Genomic DNA, 22302 nt, shown 5'->3' with positions numbered 1-22302 from the left:
TGGAAATTGAAAGAGCGGGATGACACATGGATACAGAGGTTAAGTGGAAATTATGCAGCCAAAATTTAAAAGAAACACACAAGATATGTTTGAAAATGAAAGATTGTTATGGCAATTCAAAGTGCCAAGAAGAGTACAATCAGTGAACTCATTATATTATGTAAATTAAAGCATAAAGCATTTAAAAAGCTTCTAAAACTAGTTTACTTCCAAAGAATGTAAGAGGTGGTTACTAGAGGATTATATGAAATGACATGATAAATTCATAAAATATTCAGAGTTATCACATCCTTGAAATTAGCAGCTGTGTTGAGTATTTCTTATTTATTCTTCCAAATCTATTTCTTATCCTCATTTTCTCTACTCTGTGCCTGAGAGGACAAACCTCCCTTGATTGAATAATTAGATTTCCCTTGCCCATTTTCTATTGGGTCTAGAGAATATCAGATGATGGGGAGACAGTGAGGAGAGAACATGCTATTTCCCCAGCTCCTCTCCCGCCATGCTATGGGGTGGTAGGGTTTTTTGTTTTTGTTTTTTCCCCTTGACCTCATCCCTCATCTTCTGTGCAGCCACAATATTTTGAGCACTTACCTACAAAATAAGAGAAAGTTTTCACCCTCGACTTGTCTCTACTCCTTAACTTTCTCGATGCTAGTAAACTACTGCAATCCTACAACCGTCTGAATCCTACCACCCATCCAGATTCTGTCTACTCTCTCTCTCCCACTTCACCCAGGCTTGCCACAATCATGATTTTTATCACAATCCTTTCTTCTCTAGATTAATGATTCAGCCTTTCAATTCCTCTCCATACTCTAAGTTTGTGTCTGACCCACATGTTCTCCGTATAGTGACCTATTTTTGTTTTTTCTTCTGCATTTGTTTTGAAGATAAAAGGAGCTTTTATTGGATTTTAATATCTCCATTTATTAAAAACAACTGTGATATTTGCAGAAAAAATGATCAAAACTCGTTCTTAAACTGGCTTCTGGTGATTTGATTCTCATCTCATGAGAAATACCACAAAATGTATTCAGAGGCTACTTCTAGTGGGATGGTGTGGTGGGAAAAGAATTTGAGTATTTGAGGCACTCGGTCTTACATTTCTGATTCAATTAGGACAGCTTCATTTTTATCTGCTTTATACATGATTTGTATTGAAGAGAAGATGTGAAAATGTTGGGAAACCATCATTGTATTATTTTTCCTAACAAAGATTCTCTTTATTGCAAATTCAATATAATCATGCTTATTACATAATATCCTAATAGATAAAAGCATAAAACATGCGCCTTGCCCCCAGAATCTAACATTATTCTGGAAATTCTTTGGGTTTATTCATTTTCTAGTGCTAGGCCTGTTGTCTTTTCTCTGATGAGCAGGTTGAGAAGATCCAAATACAAGTCAACTTCCCCATCAAATTGCACAATTGAAAGTAATATAAGTGTTTTTAATTTACTAAATGTATTCTTAATAGATGATATGAACATATAATTTTCAAAAATGTTTCCAAAAGCTACAGAAGGGATTGATTTTGTGGCTAAAGCTCTACAGGTAGTCCAAGTGAGCTAATTTTTTAATGCCTCCTTTCTGATTATAGAATCAGAAATGTGTATGTTTGTTGGCTTGTATATTGAAATTTGGGATAAGAAAAGCTCCAGGCTAGAAACACTAGTTATAGATAATACTAATTGGCTGGAATTTTAGATTTTTGTATACTTTTGATTTTTGCAAGCCTTTTGATTCTTGCGTGCTCTCCCTGCTCATGTTAGAAAGCAGACAGCACTAATACTTGCAATTTTGTCCCCCAAACTGGTAGCTTTTTACTTTTTTAACTATTTTATTCTTTTATGTTGAGTCCAAGGAAGCCAGCTGCACTGCCACTTCAGACAGTCACAATCAAATCAATTAAGGACAGCACTCAGTTTGAAATCTATTTGCCATCTTATTTCAACTTTAAAATTTTTGAGTAAATATTTGTCCTGTCACTTGAACTACATGGATTCTGAGTCACCTTCTGCTAATAATAGCTAAAGTCAAGAAGAATTTTCTCATTTGTAATATCTGCATGCCCACCTGGCGTTCAATCTTGCCATCTTTTACTAGGACAGAAAAGCTAGAGAAAAAGAAAGATTCCAAAAGATATCCATCTTCTGTGGCCTGTGTGATTTCTGAGATATGTTCCTTTCAATCAGCACCAGAGTGAACATATCTTGTTTCTGTGGCAACCAGCTGCTTTCAGTTATTTCTACTATTTCTAATTTTCGTTAGAAACTCCATGTTAGTAATTACTTACTAAATTAACCCTCTGTATTTAGTATCTTCCCAGTCCGAGTCCTCTTATTTTCTAAGCTTGTTACTTTCTGCTTTTAAGCAATTTGAAATACAATTTTACCTAATAACTCGAGAAAATTTTAAACCAACAGTAGACAATTTTTCTGGATCTCTTTTTATCTTCAGAAAAACAACTAAATATAGTTGATAAATTGATTGAAAAATTAATATAAAGTCAATGTTTTATTGGAAATAAAGATGTTCAAAATGTGCTTTTTATCTGCTTTCATTAAGCAATTCCATTAGCTCCTACCCTACTTTAAAGTATCAACTGCCCTTTATGTGATGTAACTAGATTTCTTGGTTACTTACTTGTTGGTTAGTGACTGAAGTTTTCAGATATCAGTTTGAAAATTTTTTATTCTTTTTTGGTAACACAAGTGTTAGCCAACTAAAAATTTGTGAATATTAAATTGTATCTAATATAAATATTTAATAATATAAATAAGCTATGTATTTTACAATATAGACGTATCATGCATGTGAACTGCTTTTTATTCAAATGATTGATGAAGAGAAAGCAAAAGATAGTAATCAATGAGATTTATTAAATTTAGTCTTTACGGGTCTTTAATTTCTCTTGGGTATATCCCCAGAAGAGGAATTGCTGGATCATATGGTAATTCTATTTTAAATTTCTATAGGAACCTCCATGTTTTGCACAATGGCCGTGCCAACTTATAATTCCACCAAGAGTGTACAAAAGTTCCCTTTTCTCCACATCCTGCAAAAAAGAAATTATCTATTAAAGATATTTGAATGTTCATGTTCATTGAGACACTAGTCACAATAGCCAAGATATGGAAACAACTGAAGTGTCTATTGAAAGACAAATAGATAAAGAAATTGTGATATATATGTATATATGTAATCCAATATATAATGAAATATTATTCAGCCTTTAAAAAAGAGATCCTGCCATTTGCTACAACATGGATGAACCTAACATCATTATACTAAGTGAAATAACCAAAGAAATAAAAATACTACACGATCTCATTATATATGGAATCTAAAAAAAAAAAAAAGTCAACTGCTCAAAAGAAAATTAAACAATGGTTACCAGGAGTTGGGGGTGAAGGGAGGAGAAAAACGGGAGGATGTCAGTCAAAAGATACAAAGTAGCAGATATGTAGAATAAACAAATCTGGAGATTTAATCTACAGTTAATAATATTGTATTCAAGATTTTTGCTAAAAGAGTCTATTTCACATGCTTTTGCCACACACACACACACACACACACACAAACACACATGCAAGTGTAACTATATGAGATGATGGTATATTATTTTGCTTGACTATTGTAACCATTTCACTACCTATATCAAAACATCATGTTGTATTCCCTTAATATACGCAATAAAATATAAAACATTAATTCCTTCTTGGAATCTTTGTTTTACGAATCTCAGAATTAACAGATTTGAAATTATCAGCAATCTCCCTCTATCTCTATTTTATTTTTGTTACCATAAATGATCATAATTTTTAATATCATGACTTTTTTTTAACTCAATGTTTAGAAATCAAAATGTCCAATTGTAGACCTGGCTTGGTGGCTCATACTTGTAATCACAGTGCTTGGGGGGCCAAGGTGGGACGAGGGCTAGAGGCCAGCGGTGTTCAAGACCAGCCTGAACAACATAGCAAGACTCCATCTGTACTTCTTTTTTTTTTTTAATTAGCCAGGTATGGTGGTAAAAACCTGTAGTTCTACTACTAGGTAGGCTGAAGCAGAATGATCCCTTGAGCCCCTGAGTTTGCAGCTGCAGTGAGCCATGATCACACCACTGCACTCCTGTCTGGGCAACAGTGCAAAACCCTGTCTATAAAAATAATAAATAAAAAATAAATAAAAATTCCCAATTTCATTTAAATGTTCACTTAAAAAATTCAGCAAATGTGTATTTCAACTAGCAAGACAAGAATTCGAGTGCAACGGATTTATGCAAGTGCAGGATCAGATCCTTCATTTAAAATTCGATATTTTGATCATCATGGAATTATTTTGCATTAAAACTGATTTTTAGTATTATTTAGTTAAAATATTTATCCTGAATATTGAGCTTTTATACACCCTAACTTCTTTCCTTCTTCAGTGCTAACTCATATTACTCTATCATAGTCTTATTTATTACCAAGATTCCTTAACAAATTTGACATATTCACTTTATATTATTTTAGAGTTTGCAGCTAAAATTGAAGAGGATTTATGAATCCATGAAAATACATTTTAAAGACAATTTTTCATTTTGGTCAGCATCAAATTTTTCAAAACAACATATTGTGGCTTTTCTTCTGATAACCTCCTATTAAAATGAAATCAGAGTAAACAAAAAGAAAAGAAATTGTCCTTCATGAGTACTCTAAATATGTAATTGGAAGTTATTTCTATCTGATGCATTTTGCTTAAAGAGAAACCTCATTTAGTTGTATAAAAGTTGCATTTTTATCTAGGATGAACTTTTCAAAATCAACAAAAATCTAAATATCAAGTCAATTTTATATTATAACACCACAGATGTTTATAAGAGAAATATTGCTTTAAAATTATTATCTGTAATTAAACCTAACATTTTCTAGGGTGTTCTTCATTTTAAAAGGCTATTTCCCTATTCTGTTGCATATTTGACCAGGCTTCCCATAAGTGTGGCAATAGAAATAAAGTAATGAGAGTTTAATATGTAATAAATTATGTGATGGGTTTGTCTGTCCTGCTGGGGTGATGACGAGAGAAAAGAAAAGCAAAAAATTTTACTATAAATAGATATTTATATCTTGGATTTGAAGGTTTATATTTGTGGTTAAAAATATATAATTGCTAAAAGACCATGCATACTATGCCTGTTAGTTTTTACAAGTCTGAATATTATGTGATTTAATTTCAGTATTATTTCATGCCATATATTGCTCGGGTTTACCAATTCCTATGTACATTGGTATATCTGTAGCATTTTTAATCCTTGAATATATGTTTTCAAATATTTTACATTTATAGCTGGAAGGATTCCATGGGCAAAGCCAATGAGAGGAAAACAATTGTATCAAATAAAGAATGATTGAATTCTGTTTCTCTGAGGTAATGTTTGGTATATTTGATTCAGTCATAGGAAATCATTTAATACTTAAATGAGCTATACAAGTGAAAGTATGTCTCTTTAGCATCTGGCTTTAATAACTCTTATACGAAATTATGTGTTCATGTGCTTTGCTTCAATGTTAATATAAATGAAGGGAATTAACTTGGTGTGAATATACTTCACAGCATGCTATGCTACAGGAAATAATGCCAAATACACAAGTAGAATTCGTAATTAAAATTAGGCATATACTAATTATCACAGCATGAATAAGTATATCTACCTTCTTACTGACAACCATCATTGAAGATAGTACTGAGAATAAGTAAGGAAAGTTGTTTTGTAATCAAGACAAATGTAGTTTCACCGAGAGCCTCAACAACAAACTGTGATTTTTGGTTTGTGTGTATGTGTCTGTATGTTTATGTTGGTTTTCACAGGAGACAGAAGTGAAAGTAGCGACCTGAATATATTAACATCTAATGCCACTAAGGACCAACCCTTTATACACGATAAGTCTTGCGTTTCAAAAATGTCGTTACTGCATACTAACCCACTAAGTAGCAACTGCTGCTCCAACTGCTGGCATTTATAAGCCAAATTAATGTCTCAGCAGAATGATCAATTACTATAGAATTAGAAATTTTGGTGTTCCTTATCATAGTCAAATCCAGTATGTTTAATATCCTAAGTCCACAATTGTTTTCCATCATCATCTCTTTGACACTGCCTTGAAAAAAGCCACAGTAGATAGGTATCATGTAATATATTGTTTTATATATATATATATACACACACACACATATAATATAAATATAATACAATATACATAATAAACAAGTCTAGAGATTTAATCTACAGTTAATAATATTGTATTATATTCAAGACATGTAAGTATATATAATATATATAACATATACAAATTCTATATATAATATATAAAATTCTGTAGTTTTAAAAATAAAGAAGTCTAGAAGCAAGACCAAGTACATGTCGAAATATAATAAATTAGACATTTTTATAATATATAACACTTATATTATTAACAAATATCAAAAGTATATCCCTGCATCATTTTAGGTAGTACAAAATTATGCCTGATTGACTGAAAATATGGATTTAAAAAATAAACTATATAACTATGAATAGAATAAACATGTAATTAAAATATATACAGTCTTAGAGAAGAAAATGACTCAAGAAGTAGAAAATACAAATAAGAAACTGATATATTTTAAAGAGAAAAAATTTAAATACTACTACAAGTTAATAAACATTTAAATAATTAAAATTCGAATGGCAATGATTTGAAAAATTCAAAATATAACCTAAATAATTAATACTTAGGATGCATAATTAGTTTAATACCAATATAAAAGCAAGAACATCACAAAATGAAAAACATAAAATGTTCAATAAAAATAAATCTCAGTATGAATCAAATAAATGTACTGTTAAAACAATAACAGAGCATTTTCCTCATTAGCAAAGATTTAATGGGGACAAAAGCAAGCAGGTAGGTAAAGTGGTAAAATTGAATTCCTTGCAATTATTTGTGAAAATATAAATTTAGTAATAATTCTCAATAGACTTTACATATATACATATACAATTTCATCTAAAGATTGCTTTTCTGGAAATGAGTCTTGTTAGAAATACTGTTTAAATATATAGCTAAAATAAGCTTAACTAAATTTTATTTTAATATTAAGAGGTTGGATGCAGTGGCTCACGCCTGTAATCCCAGCACTTTGGGAGGCCGAGGCGGGCAGATCATGAGCTCAGGAGATCGAGACCATCCTGGCTAACATGGTGAAACCTCGTCTCTACTAAAAATTACAAAAAATTACCTGGGCGTGGTGGCAGGCACCTGTAGTCCCAGCTACTCGGGAGGCTGAGGCAGGAGAATGGTGTGAACCCGGGAGGCGGAGCTTGCAGTGAGCCAAGATTGAGCCACTGCACTCCTGACTGGGCGAGAGAGTGAGATTCCGTCTTAAAAAAAAAAAAAAAAAAAAAGAGAGAGAGATGAGCATACATGTAAACGATTAACGGCCAAATCAATTAGATGATTACATAATAGTATGGAGTTCTTAAAAGGTGGGCTGCTATTATAAGACATAGAAGGGTGTATAGTGAGCAGCCATGAATAATGAACATGTTTTCTATCATGAAGAGAATAGTAATGTAAACTAAAACAAGTGTAGTGATTTTTACTTCGAAAAAAAATCTCCACTTTCATCCACATTACATGTATTATGAATGACCTTTATGGCATGATGCCATAGCAAACATACAATAGTGTCCATTTATATATCTACCATGAAAAAAATCAGTTATCATGGACAAAATTCATCTTTATGGTAAAACAAAAGAAAAATCAAATGAAGTAATCTATAAAGATTAAAACATGAATGGCTACATATTTCATAAAAAGCTAAATTGTATTTTGCTGAAAATGCCTCTTAGGTAATAATAAACTTCTGGTTGATGCATTTATTAGTATTTTTATGGTTTCTTAATAAATCATGGTGCAAGAATTTCAAATTCTCACAAAATAATGTAATGAAACAAATTACTGGAAAATACAACAATAATAGAACCATGACAGCAAAACAAAGGTCTTGCTATTTTTTTTTTATTTTGGTGCAAAATATAGCTTAATTGAGTTGCTTTCTGAACACTTAACCCATAAGGTGTATGATTACTGTAATCAGTAGTGCTTACAGAGATTCATGAGCACAGCAAAGAGAGAAATAGATTTTGAACAATGGGTGCACAAAATGAATGCTTCACGAAGAATCCATGCCTTGTAAAACATTGGCTGCTTCCTGCCCTATCTCTAACCTTGAAAAAGTCAAAGCAGGTGCTGTTAATCTTCTGTCAAATCCTACTCTCCTTCCTCTGGCTCTTACTGGATGAAATGAGAGAACATGGAGGGTAGAGACAGTCTCCGTGCATCAAAAGCTATGCGATGTTAAGAAATAGAATGAAAACAAAGGCATACCACTGCCCAATACTCTGCTTTGCTAGTAAAATACAGTGAATGTAATGGTCCATTACCTGCCAAATAAAATTATTCCCAAATGGAGCTATGTGTCATTTATATGGGAAATTATGTAATAAAATAAGTACTCAGGCAATAAGAGTAATCAGCTGGAGAATTACGTTCAAAACCTATCAAAGGAGAGATAAAATATGGACATAAAATCAGTGGGAAAAATCAGCACAAAATATTTATTTGTCACTAATGGTTTGGGATATTCTGATCACTTTTAGCTACATATTCTGCTTGTATCTTTACAGAGATAAAATGAATCGTACCAAATATTGTGACCTTTTTACATTGTGGGTTTACTATTCAATCATCTTTAGAATATTATGAACCATTACATTCAAATAAATGATTCATGAACATTCAAAGTAAAAATCAGAGTCAGCATTCTGAAGAGTAGCTATATTCCCAGATGTGACAATATATCTTCTGTGATATAGTCAAGTAACGAGAAATAATTTTGCTCACATATCTCCATGCATGATTTTCTGGCACACAGAATCTTGAGAAATTCAAAATCTAAGTCATATGGACTTGACTGGATTCCTTGTTAAAACTTCCTGGAGTTTTCTTCTACTTAGAGATTATTAGCTTATGGTCATTTCAGGTGCAGGATAAGACTTCTCTCAACCATATTCTATTGGTCTACCATATAAAACATTATCACAAATATTTCAAGACAATTAGTGGAGAAAACAATGAAAGTGTCATCAGTCTCTGCATGCTTTTATTAATAAAGTGAAACCCAACTTTGGTAGAAAATCAAAATGTGCTTTGCTTCTTGGGATATTTTTACAGATTTAGTGAAAGTACATAATAATGTTTTGTAAGTGAAAAAGTTTTCATCTGGAACATATTAAAGAATAGTCCAGAAACTGAACCATTACCATTTACTAAAGTAAATGTAGAGATTCAAAGATTTTCACTTAAGAAAGAGAAAAAAAAATAGTGGAAATAATACAATTAAATTTATTTAGAAAGTAAAAGAACAGAGATCTGGAAAAAAGAACCACTGTATAAATGTGACTAAGAATACTGAAACAATAATATTATACTAAATGTGTGGTGTACCAAGCCCTCTTGTAAACAATGCAAAACTCAAAGAGGAATAAAATCTGATTCTTTTTGTCAAAGAGCAAAAACAGAGTTAAATCCATGTATTTTCCACAAAACTCTATCTAACTGGGAAATATGTACATACATATGTAAATTATAAGATGAAAACCATACCATCTCTATTTTTGAATAGAAGAACCTAGAAGCATCACTTTTATGCATATTTTCAAAGAAGCTCAATAATGTAGAGAGGAAGTATCCTTCAGTGCTGCCTTTCTTCTTTCTGCAGTCTTCTGGCATGTACTGAAATCAACAAAAGCTTCAATGGCAGAAGAACATCAACAGATAAGTAGGTGACCTGAGAGGGACTGACATGAATAGAATAAATATTGCACAATGAGAGTGGGCATCGCTGTCCTCGTGACAGGCTAGACAAATTGGAGGAAGTTTTGATGCATACTAGTACAAGATAGCTTTAAGTTGTATGTTGATTTTATGATTCTCAGTAAGAGAGTGAGGGGGCTAGATAGACATGTAATAGATTTGATTTGGGTAGACCTTAGTTCTAAATGCAATGCCGCATCACTGTAGATTTATTATTATTTTATTTCCATTCTGAATTTCTAAACATATTGAATTTTTTATTATCCAGATCAGTGGATGGTAGAATTGATATAGATGCAGAAAATTCAAGAAAAGCAAATTTTCTTATATTTAGCTTTAGTGTGTATGATTTTGTTTCAGCCCTAGCTAAACATTCCTTAATTGTATATATTTTAGGCAACATTCAAATTATTTGATACTCACTGAAAATACATAAATCACCAAGAGGAGACATGAAGTCTCCTGAGAGGCAGGTGAAGGCAGTTGTTAATATGTTTAGGGTACTTTCTATAGTGATTTTTAGTGCAGAATAGAGAGCATTCCCTTTTACCACTAATATCACCACATACCCCATCTATATGCCAGGTGCAAAAATATTAGTCACACCAACAATATTTTTTAAACTATACATTTTTAAAAGTCAAATCCTATATTGGCTTCTGTACCTGACCAGCCTGAACTTCCAGCAGAAAGTACAGATTGAACATCTTTAATGTGAAAATCCATTCTGAATTGCTCTGAAATCTGAAACTTTTTGAGCATAGACATGACACCTCAAATGGAAAATTTCACACTTGACCTCTTGTGATGGGCCGTAGTCAAAGTCCAGTCAAAACTTGGTTTCATGCATAAAATTATTAAAATATTGTATAAAATTTCCTTCAGGTTATGAGTATTTTTGAATTTAAAAATATATAAGAAATATAATTTTATATATATGAAAATATTCCAAAATGTGAAAACAATCTGAAGTCCCAATCACTCTAGTCCTAAGCTTCTCAGATAGTAGATACTCAACTCGTAACTTGATAAATTAAGCTACATCAATAACACAGACTAGTACGAACCTATTAAAAATTGTATGAATGAGATAAATTATATGTGTGGAATAATAAGAAATATTTATTACTAAAGCATAAACTGAATAATAAAATGTAATATTTGAATGTAGCTGCAACCATATAAAGATCTTTGTGGTATACATGTACAGGCATGAAAAGGAACTTAATAAATAAGATACAGCTAAACCAATTAGCCAGCATAGTGGCGGGAGCCTGTAATCCCAGCTACTCGGGATGCTGAGGCAGAAGAATTGCTTAAACCCGGGAGGTGGAGGTTGCAGTGAGCTGAGATTCTGCCGTTGCACTCCAGCCTGGGCAACAGAGCGAGACTCTGTCTCAAAAAATAATAATAATAAAAGCTAAACCACAGAATTATAGTCAACATATCAGCTTTTCATTAAATGTTTACCCTCCTTTGTGATTTTTTTTATATTCATAATGTCTTACATATTAAATTTCAACAATAGTAAATATTTACCCAGATATTAATGAATATGTGTCCGTATATCCACAAACTTTTTATGTTACATAACTTCAAAATATATTTAAATACACTTAAATATATTTATATAAGTACAGAAAATAGTACAATTGAGTAAAATAATAATTCAATTTTGATCAAAAGAAACATAAAGGTAATATGACTGATACAAAACTTATTCATTGACTATTCCTGTGTTTGATACAATATTCTAAAAGGGAGATTTGTTGGTTAAGTACAGTCTCTTGGGTCTTTCTAAAATGAGTCAGAAGATGGAGAGATATTTTTCTTTTGTGGCTATAAGGCATAACTAAAGACTCATTTATTCATTCATTCCTTCATTCCCTCCTTTTATTCCTCTGTCCATTCATCCATTTATTATTCAATCCTTCATTCATTCAACAGATATTTGTGCATGAGAATTACATCCAAGGGTAAACAGATTATCATATAAACAAACATTACTGGCATTTATTTAATCTATAAAACCAGTGAGGTACCAAAAAAAAAAAAAACCCAAAAAACTACCACATAATTACATTCCATTCTAAATAACATTATATTTGAAAGTATCAGGGGAACTCTTTATTTAAATGTGTCCTAATGAAAAGCATATCTAGAAATGTAAATAAAAATGTCTTAATTTATTAACATAATATTCATATGTCATTTAAAAAAAAATAAAAGACATACTTGTTTTTTACTGTAAAAAGTGCCAGGAAAAGGGGCAACATACTTTAGAAATATTTTACCTGTAGGGGGTATATTATCACTAGCTTAGAGGTTTAACTCCAATTTGTTTCTTACAGTTCTGTAGGTCAGAAGTCTCACAGGGTTCTCACTGGGCTAAAGTCAGAGTCAGAGGTTGGCATTCCTTTCTGAAGCTATCAAGTGAGACTCCATTTCCTTGATTTTTAGATTCTAGAGGCCTCCTACATTCTTTGGCCAGGGTCCCTTTCCTCTATCTTAAAAGCTAGCAATGTTGCCTCCCTCCAACCTTTTTCCTATTTCATACTTTCCTCTGACCACAGCTTGGAAAGGTTCTCTGCTTTTAATAAGCCATTTGATTAAAGGTGGCCCACATAGATAATCCAGGCTATGCTCCTTTTCTCAAGGTCAGTAAACTTAGTCAGATCTTCAAGTCCTTTCTTCCTACTTAACGTAATATATTTACAGCTTGCAAGGATTAGGGTGTAGACCTCTTTGAGGGAGGGCATATTCTGCCTCCCACAGGGACAATACTGAAGAATTGGAATGATGACAGTATTTGCAAAAATAGTAATGTTCATCGTGATCTGAAAATGTTCCTGACCACCAGAGAAGAGGCTCAAGGAGGAATAGAAGACTTCTTTTCACTCATGAGACTGGCTAATAGAGTCTACTGTATTTTAACAAACATCTGTTTTTCCATAAGCCTTCAGATATAGTAGCCATCAATTCCTACTTGTTTATTTTCAAAATGATCCTCTATCTCATGAGTGTGGTTATGAATATAAAATAACTTTATCTGTAAAAGTTAACATTTTGTTAAATTAATGTCTGCCTGAGGAAAAATCTTTCCCTCAAAATCTGGTAAAAGAGAAGTTATTTCTTTATATTGAAAGCTTTAATTTTAAAAAGTAATAAATATTCCTTAATTTGAAAATGTACTGAATTCTCTATATGAATTGGAAAGGCACTAACAATTATTTCCCTCTACAGATCATTTTGGAAGTATTGTGTGTGTGCCATGTATTCCAGCAGCCCCTCTTATCTGTTTCATAAGGAGTGCATGCTGCAACTCTGGTCTGCCATGTTTGGATGTGCAAATTACATATTATCCCCCTCCCCAGGGATTCCATTTATACAGACTTTATAAATTAGTGTATTTAGTTGCCATAATATTGGGCACTCCAAATACTCCAAAAAAGTATTTGGAGTGATATTACTTATACTACAACAATTTTTTTCACAGAAAAAGAGGACTCCTTTTTAGACTTTGTCCAAATTCAAAAGTAGATGATGATGTGACTTCATAATCTGGGAGTGGTATCAGAAAACAAATATGCTGGTATCTAAAGAGTGACAGTAAATGTAAATGTCTTAGACAACTCTTCTGATACCAATGATGTTTCAACTAATTTTTTACCATAGATCTGTTTATCTAGCCTTTGCCTACTGTTTTTCCTTCAGGCTTCTCTCTCTTTTCTATTTACAGGAATTATCATCCTGAACTCTTTGGCACTTCTTCTTTCTCCACTCCACCCAGGAGGAAAAAGTACTGCTCTGTTTTCAGATGGGGATAATCGATTAAAAAGCCTGAATCCTCTTCACTGTGACTAGGAGCAGATGAGAAAGAAGGAAAGCAGAGACAGAGTGGGGGAGAAAGAGAAATCCAACCTTTCTATTTGGTTGGATTTTACATTTTCCAGTTTGAGAGGGTTGGAAGGAATGGGGGGAAAGAGAGAAAGTAAGCCCATTTTAGCCCTTGGAGTACTTATGACTTTCAATCTAGTGTGATGGTTAATAATAAGTGTCAACTTGATTGGATTGAAGGATGCAAAGTATTGTTTCTGGGTGTGCCTGTGAGGGTGTTGTCAAAGGAGATTAACATTTGAATCAGGGGACTGTGAGAGGCAAACACACCCTTAATCTGGGTGGGCACCATCACCTCAGCTGCAGCACAGGCAGAAGAAAGTGGAATGAGCTGACTTGCGGAGTCTTCTGACCTTCATCTTTCTCCTTTGCTAAGTGCTTTCTGCCCTTGAACATCAGACCCCAGGTTCTTTGGCCTTTGGACTCATGGACTTAAGTGGTTTGCCTAGGGCTATTTGTCCTTCGGCCACAAACTGAAGGCTGCACTGTCAGTTTCCCTACTTTTGAGATTTTGGGGCTGGGACTGATCCACTACTGGCTTCCTTGCTCCTCAACTTGCAGACGGCCTATCGTGGGACTTTACCTTGTGACCACGTGAGTCAGTTCTCTTTAATAAACTTTCTTTCATATATACATATATCCTATTAGTTCTGTTCCGCTAGAGAACCCTGACTAAATCACCTAGCTTTTATATGTAATCACAAAATCACCATCATTTCTCCTAATTTAGCTCTTGCTTTTGGCTACTGGCTGAGAATACCCTCAGATTTTCCATTAACCACCTAGCTCTCTAAATGTTCAGCCAGGCTGGGCGCGGTGGTTCATGCCTGTAATCCCAGCATTTTGGGAGGTGGGTGCGGGTGGATCACTTGAGGTCAGGAGGTCAAGACCAGCCTGGCCAACATGGTGAAACCCCGTCTCTAGTAAAAATACAAAAATTAGCCGGATGTGGTGGTGCAGCTACTCAGGAGGCTGAGGCAGGAGAATCACTTGAACCGCAGAGACAGAGGCTTCAGTGAGCTGAAATCGTGCCACTGTACTCCCTCCTGGGTGAAAGAGCAAGACTCCATCTCAAAATAAATAAATAAGTAAATGTTCACCCAGTTTCTCTGCTTTTCCTCCACTTACTTTAGGTGACATATGCATGCTGTTATATATCCTCCCATTTACGCAGGAAATTCTGTATTGTCTCAGTATCATCACTACAGCAATTCTCCCTGACTTACCCTATATGACAAGCTTTCATACTTGACTGTATCAATTCCATCATTTGCAGGTATTTGTATCCTCTTGAAATAAACATGCTCCTGATTAATAAATGTTCTTGTTGCTCCATTCTTCACTTTTGCCAGCCAACTACTGCCCCATTTCTGCATTCACCTCTGCAGCAAAATTCCTCAAATGAATAGTCTGTATTCACATTTCCAATATTTCTCTTCTGTTTCTCATAAGTGTACTCTAATTAGGCTTTCTGCTAAAGCCTACTCTACTAAAATTGGTCTTATCAATGGCTCTGATGATCTCACATTGCAAAATCAAAAGGATAGCTCTTAGTCCTCATGCTAAAAAAATCTACCAGCCGTGTTTGAAACTATTGATCACTCTCTCCTCTTTTTTATATTTATGTTTATTTGACAAATAAAAATTATAATAAAAATTATTTACATTTATAGTGTCAACATCCTGTTTTGATATATGTATATGTTACGGGATGACTAAATCAGGCTAACTAACATATTTATTAACTCACATACCATATCATTAGAAGCAGGGAGTAGAATGGTGGTTATGAAGGGATAAGGGGGGTTGTGTTGACTGGGAAGATGTTGATCAAAGAATGCAACATTTCAGTTAGGCAGGGCAAATTGGTCCAAGAGATCTAGTGTAGAAATACAATATGGTGACTACAATTAATGATGTATTATATACTTGAAAATTGCTGACAGAGTAGATTTTAAGTGTTCCCACCACTCCCTTCTCTTTAATATACTTTCTTAACTTGGCTTTCAGAATACCATGGCTTTCTTCCTACCCTACCCATGGGTCTTTCCCAGTCCCTTTGATTTTTATTCTTTTCTCTTCAACCTTTTTATGTTGTATAACCTTGATCCTCTTGCTTTGAATATAATTTATTGAAGATATCATTTAGTTATATGCTTTTTAATACAAATACCTGGTGATAATTCCAAAATTAATATCTCAGCTAGATATCTTTTCTGAATCTAGTCTCTTGCTTATCCTGCTCAAAAGTGTCTCTTGATGGTTAAAATTTGAAAGCTAACATCAATAAAAGTGAATTCATGATGTCTTCCTTAAAACTTGGAATCCCTATCACTTAACAATCTTAGAAATGCCACTCCAATCTTCTGGTTTCTCAGGAAAAAGAATGTGGGATCACCCTTCATTCTTCATACCCAAACAAATAATCAGTTGTGCTGGCTTTGTTAAAAAACATGCATGTATCACAATTTTCTGTAAGCTGATGTTAGATAAGTCAAATTCAAAAGGCTTTTTTAAATTGTGGCAAGAGGGCAGAAAACATGACTATTTGGTTCACCACTGTGCAAACAGTACCTGAAATGAATGTTCTGGATACAGAACCCAAAAGCAATGAAAAAAAAAAGGAAATACTTATTCTAGGGTAAAGTCAAACCTAAGACTTAATGATCAGTAAAAGAGATCTTTTTCTCAAATGTATCTTTCATATTCACAAATTATCATTAAATATTTTAGAACAATTTTTGTGAGTAACCAAAAGTTCCTAGATATTGTGCTTGTTTTTATTACATCAGATTTTAAAAATGTGTAATTCAATTTAACCTAATTTTCATTCTATAGTAGGCCTTACCCTAGCATCTTGCACAATGTTTAGGGATCAGAGCATGAAAAGAGTTATATGTACTTTTTTCTTCTGCTAAGACATTTTTAGAGTACCCCTAATGCAATGTTAAATCTTTTTCTTATGCTCTTTATCATTTTATTGGAAGCAAACCACCATGGATATTACTTTGACCACTGTTAAAGAAATAATTATTCTGACACCAAAATTATCAGAGAGACTTTATTCAGGATTACTGCAATAAGTGTCAAGACTATTGCAGTAAGGAAGAAAGGTTAGTTCAACTTGAATAAATAAAGCAAAGATAGCTAAGGATTCATAGCAAATGAGCAGAAGGGAGAGTCAGTGAATGGGAAATTACTAAGAGAAGATATCAAGGTAGGGGAATTCCTGCTAAACACACTTAACAGGATTCTTGATATTAACAGGATTCTTCAACGTTCCTACAGCAACTTGTAGACAGAAAATCTGTGCCCAGTTCCCATTTTCTCTCCCCTCCCATGTTGATTCAATTGTCAAGCGTGGTTTCTCTATCAAACCCCTCACTGAACACAGACCAAAGATGATCAAATACCAAGAGTGGGGATGAGGAATTTAATGAGATATTGAGTATAATCAGATATAAAGGATGGGGGATTCTTTCCATATAAAGGATGGCTTACGGGAGATTCTTGCTAACACTGGGCTAGTCGGCCCACAGACAATGTATAATGACAAGGCCTAGTTGAAAACAAGGATCAGACCAGCCTGTCTACATTTGTTCAAGGAGAAAGTCTTTGTCAGCACCACCATTTATCAAAGATTTTAGGGCTTCTTGATGTCCTACTGCTTTTATTGTTTCATAACATTATGATTGACCAAAATTGTCCAAAGAGTGTGGTGCCAAAGCAGTTCTATACCCAAACCACTGTGTGATACACTACTTCTATCTTCCAACCTGAACATATCTCTCCAGGTAAAACATTCATGAGAGTTTCCAAACTCATTCCTTCATCTATTTGTTTTGCTATCTCTAGTTATATCCCTGAAATTCACTTTGCAGTGTTACTCTTTGTTATCTCTTTAATGACTCTATACTTTAGTTTCTACCTTGTACTTTTCTAAGATGCTAGATTTTGTACCCCAATATCACATGGAAATGTGTTTATGTCACGTGTTCTCAGTAGGAGGATACCTCATAAAGTCTATCTTATTTTAGTCCCAAGGCCTCTCACATGTCTCAGAAGAGTATCTCGACCAAAGTGTTAGAGTCATATGATATTTTATTTCATTTAATTTAAAAGTGTTATTAATTATAGTAATATTTTTAATTCTTTGAATATCAATTGATTATTTTTTGTTTTATTTACTTTGTAGAAATCTTCTGTTTAACTGACTGTTCAATATAACATGTTTATCAATTTTTAAAGTTAATTATAAAAATAGTGGGTTTTTTGGTCCCTGATAGTGTGATGTCATACATTTCTCTCTTATCCTCCCAAGTTATAATTCTGAAGTATTTTACCAGCAATCTCAATGCCACTCTGGTTTTTAAAAAAACTGTACTGGAAGAGGAAGCAAATTTTGAATCTAACAAGTCAAGCCTGTTGTGCAATCTGGATTTTTTTTTTTTTTTCTAATGGTTCATTCTTCAGTGTTCCTATAGCAACTTATGGACAGAAAATCTGTGCCCAGCTCCCATTTTCTCTCCCCTCCCATGTTGATTCAATCTTTAAGTGTTCTTTCTCTATCAAACTCCTCACTGAACACTCAGTTCTTATAAAGACCAAAAGTATTTTCTGAACCATAAATCATATGTTGAAGACCTTGACACTTACTTCAGTTTCTTCTGGATTCTTCTTCCTACAGAATAAAATCTTGTTAATATTCTAAATTAATTTTCTCTGGTTCTTGCAATATTATGGAATACATAATGGATCACAGTGTTACTGCTCACCAGATTATGCCTCCCTTAACCTATAACACACTGTTATGTAAGGAACTACATCATCTATTCCCTATATAAAATGTAATTTTCTTGAAGGCAGGGTACTCTTGTATAACAAAACTCAGCAGAGAAGAAATAGAAAACCTAAATATTCCTACAAATATTTTTTAAATGGAATCCATATTTTAAAACTTTCAAAAGAGAAAACTTAAGACCCAGATATTTTCACTGGCAAATTCTACTGAACATTAAAAGAAGAAATAACACCAATTCTATACATCCCTTCCAGAAAATGGAAAAGGAGTGTTATGGTTAATTTTATGTGCCACTTGACAGGGCTAAGGAATGCCCAAGATAGCAGCTAGAACATTATTTCTGGTGTGTCTGTGAGGGTACATCCAGCAGAGATTAGCATTTAAATCAGTAACTGTGTAAAGAAAATCATTCTCACCAATGTGGGTGGACATTATCCAACCCATTGTGGGCCCAAATAGAACCAAAAGGAAAAGAATGAGCAAATTTGCTCTCTCTTCTTAAGCTGAGACGTCCATCTTCTTCTTCTTCTGCCCTTAGACATCAGTGCTCCTAGTTCTCTGGCCTTCAGACTCAGACCAGGAATTACACCATTACCTCCCAACACCCACCCCACAGGCTTTAGGACTTGGACTGAATTATGCCACCATCTTTCATGGTTCTCCAGCTTGCAGATGGCAGATCGTGGGACTTCTCAGTCTCCATAATCATGTGATACAATTTTTATAAAATATACACACATACATATATCACATATATCCTCTCGGTTCTGTTTCTTTGGAGAATCCAGACTAGAGAAAGAAGGGAATATTTACTTGATACTAAAATGTGAGACAGCCAGTAAAAGAAAAGACCAATATTTATTTTGAACATAAATGCAAAAATCTACAATGAAGTATTTTCAAATTAAATATATCAACATATAAAAAGAATACTACATCAAACATAACCTAGTGGTATTTGTTCCAGAAATACAAAGTTGGGTCAACATTCAAAATTCAATCTATAGCTCATCATATTAACAAAATAAAGAAGATACACAGCTGGGCATGGTGGCTCACTCCTGTAATCCCAGCACTTTGGGAGGCCGACACGGGCGGATGACTTGAGGCCAGGAGTTGGAGACCAGCCTGCCCAATGTGGCAAAACCCTGTCGCTACTAAAAATACAAAAACCATCCAGGGGTGGTGGTCCCAAATATAGTCCTAGCTACTCAAGGGGTTGAGGTGGGAAAATCACTTGAACCCAGGAGGCGGAGGCTGCAGTGAGCTGAGATCACGGCACTGCACTCCAGCCTGCGTGACAGAGTGAGACTCCATCTCAAAAAAAAAAAAAGATCTGTTAAAATACAACAACACATTCTCCTCTCCTGGGCCCCTGTGTCCAGCAGGCTGCCCTGAGAAGTCAAGGAAAAGAAGGCTGAGCACAACAGACAGTAGGTGAGGTCTGCACTGCCACCAATTGTACTGCAAAAGAGCATACAGTTTGACCTGGCTTTTTCCAGTTTCCCACCGAATCCAGCCAGATGCCAGAAACAGGTGAATTGTAAGAGAGTGGACAGAAGAGAAAACATCTGATCAACTAAAAAAACATTGTCAAGTATGTGCCAACTACTTTGAGACCTCTTATGATCTGTAGAACTAGTGCTTATAGGATAGTTATTTAAGATAATGTAATACCAACAATAGTTGATCTTAGTCATTTAAACAATCTAAATGATAGGGAAAATGAATAAAAGAATTGAGTGCACGTAAAGCAGAAAATGTTCACAACACTGAAGAGAAAAGTGCACACACACACATATACACATACACACACATGCACACACACACACACACACAGAAACCAGTAACAGCAATGCTCAGCACCCCAGTGCAGAGAAGGGGATGAAGAACAGGATTAGAACATTTTACCTCTAATCTTTGACAAGAAGGAAAACAAAAAAAATACATAAAGTCTCTATTTGAAGTTTTGATTCTCATGGGAAAGCTAAACATAAAGTCTTTATTTGAAATGTTGATTCTTAAGGGAAAGCTAAACATTCCTTCTGGGGTGATGAAACCCCAGAAGGTAATTTTAGTCCTGATGACTGTCAAGCACTGCTGGAGTGCCAGATAAATTCTGGTGAAGAGGTCCTAAGAAAGCACTCTGAGACAACAGTGGCTAACACAACATGCTGTTCTGTTTGGAAACACAGTAGAATCATATGCTAGAGATCTGTGAGAGCTGTATTAGGGAAGAAACTCTAAAGGAAGTGAGAATTTCACACTTCCTTGTCATTATCACTCTTTGTCAGTTTGTGTTGCTATAAAGGAATACCTGAGGCTGGGTAACTTATAAAGAAAAGAGGGTTATTTGGCCTATGCTTCTGCAGGCTGTACAAGAAGCATGGCACCACCATCTGTGTCTGGCGAGGGACTCAGCCTGCTTCCACTCAGGATGGAAGGCAAAGGGGAGCTGGTACATGCAGAGATAACATGACTGGAAAAAGAGAGGGGAGGGAGGTGCCAGGTTCCTTTCTACAAGAAGCTGTTGTAGAAACTAAGACAGTAAGAACTCACACGTTACACAAGGACGGCACTACATGATTCCATGAGAGATTTACCCCATGACCCAAACACCCCCTGTTAGTCCCCACCTTTAACGTGGGGCATCAAATTTTAACATGACATTTGGAGGGTCAAATATCCAAACCACAGCCATCAATGACAATGTAGTGGACATATCAGGGGAAGAGCACCCACTTGTGTTGGTGAGGTTTGTTTATGAATCTCAAAACCTGAGAGAGGAATCTGTGGGCTTCCTGCCTTATGAAGCTGAAGCAGAAATTTTGGCTGTGAAATTTCACACTACCATAACTGAGAAATGGGGACTAAATATGGAGTATTATTGTCATGGCCAAGCTTACATTGTGTGCAATGGATTCTCTTCCAAAATGAAAGTTGTTTCTCCTAGACTTTTAGAAAAATATCCTCAAGGTATCTATCTGCCCTGCCTTTCCTGTGCCTTAAATATGTATGTGATTGGCAAAATCAGTGCCTATTATGGGTGTATCTGTTGCATTAGGAACAACTGCAGAAGTTTATTCATTTTTTCCATCAATCACAACTGCTTTTAGGAGTTGACAGTGTCATTTCTGATCTTTTTCAAAACAGTGGAGAAAAGGGTAAATGACTAAAGGAAATTTGGTATTCCTATTAAACAGGCAGGCATGATGCTTTTGAAATTTTAGTGGACCTCATGCTAGCACTTCTTTATGTTTAAATGATATAAATGATGACACAATATTAGATGGGATGACTGAGTACCCAGCCAAGAATTTGTCCTCTGTAGTGCAGCAACAGATTTTGATTTCATTGTTAGCATTGTTGTTATTAAAAACGTGCTTTACAAGAACCTTTTGAAGAAATCTCCAGGGTCACACCTCTGATATCATCTTTGTAGGCAGTAGTTTGACTGCAGTACTACATTCGTTCAATGAAGTGATGGAAGATATTGAAGTCTATCATTATTTTTAGTTTGAGGAAGCCACACATTTGGTAACCAAACTTGATAGTCAAATAAAACTCTCTGGGAAATTCCATAGAGCTTAGCAAGGTAACATGGCACCTCAACTGACCTCTGAGAGTTTTTATAAAGAAACCCTAAGTGTTCCAACTGTGGAGCACATTTTTCAGAAACTGAAAGATATATTC

The 22302-nt window shown here is 34.4% G+C and overlaps 1 pseudogene; it reads left to right on the top strand.

Moving 5' to 3' along the window:
- The window catches only part of LOC100450326 (52 kDa repressor of the inhibitor of the protein kinase-like), a 48057-nt pseudogene extending 26020 nt beyond the window's left edge, over window positions 1-22037 (top strand).
- Window positions 22038-22302: the final 265 nt, after the last annotated feature.

The sequence above is a fragment of the Pongo abelii genome, chromosome 3, assembly GCF_028885655.2.
Source record: "Pongo abelii isolate AG06213 chromosome 3, NHGRI_mPonAbe1-v2.0_pri, whole genome shotgun sequence".
In the NCBI taxonomy this organism is placed as follows: Eukaryota; Metazoa; Chordata; class Mammalia; order Primates; family Hominidae; genus Pongo; species Pongo abelii.
Note: the sequence above shows the minus strand (reverse complement) of the source record. Positions and strands in the feature narration are given on the sequence as shown.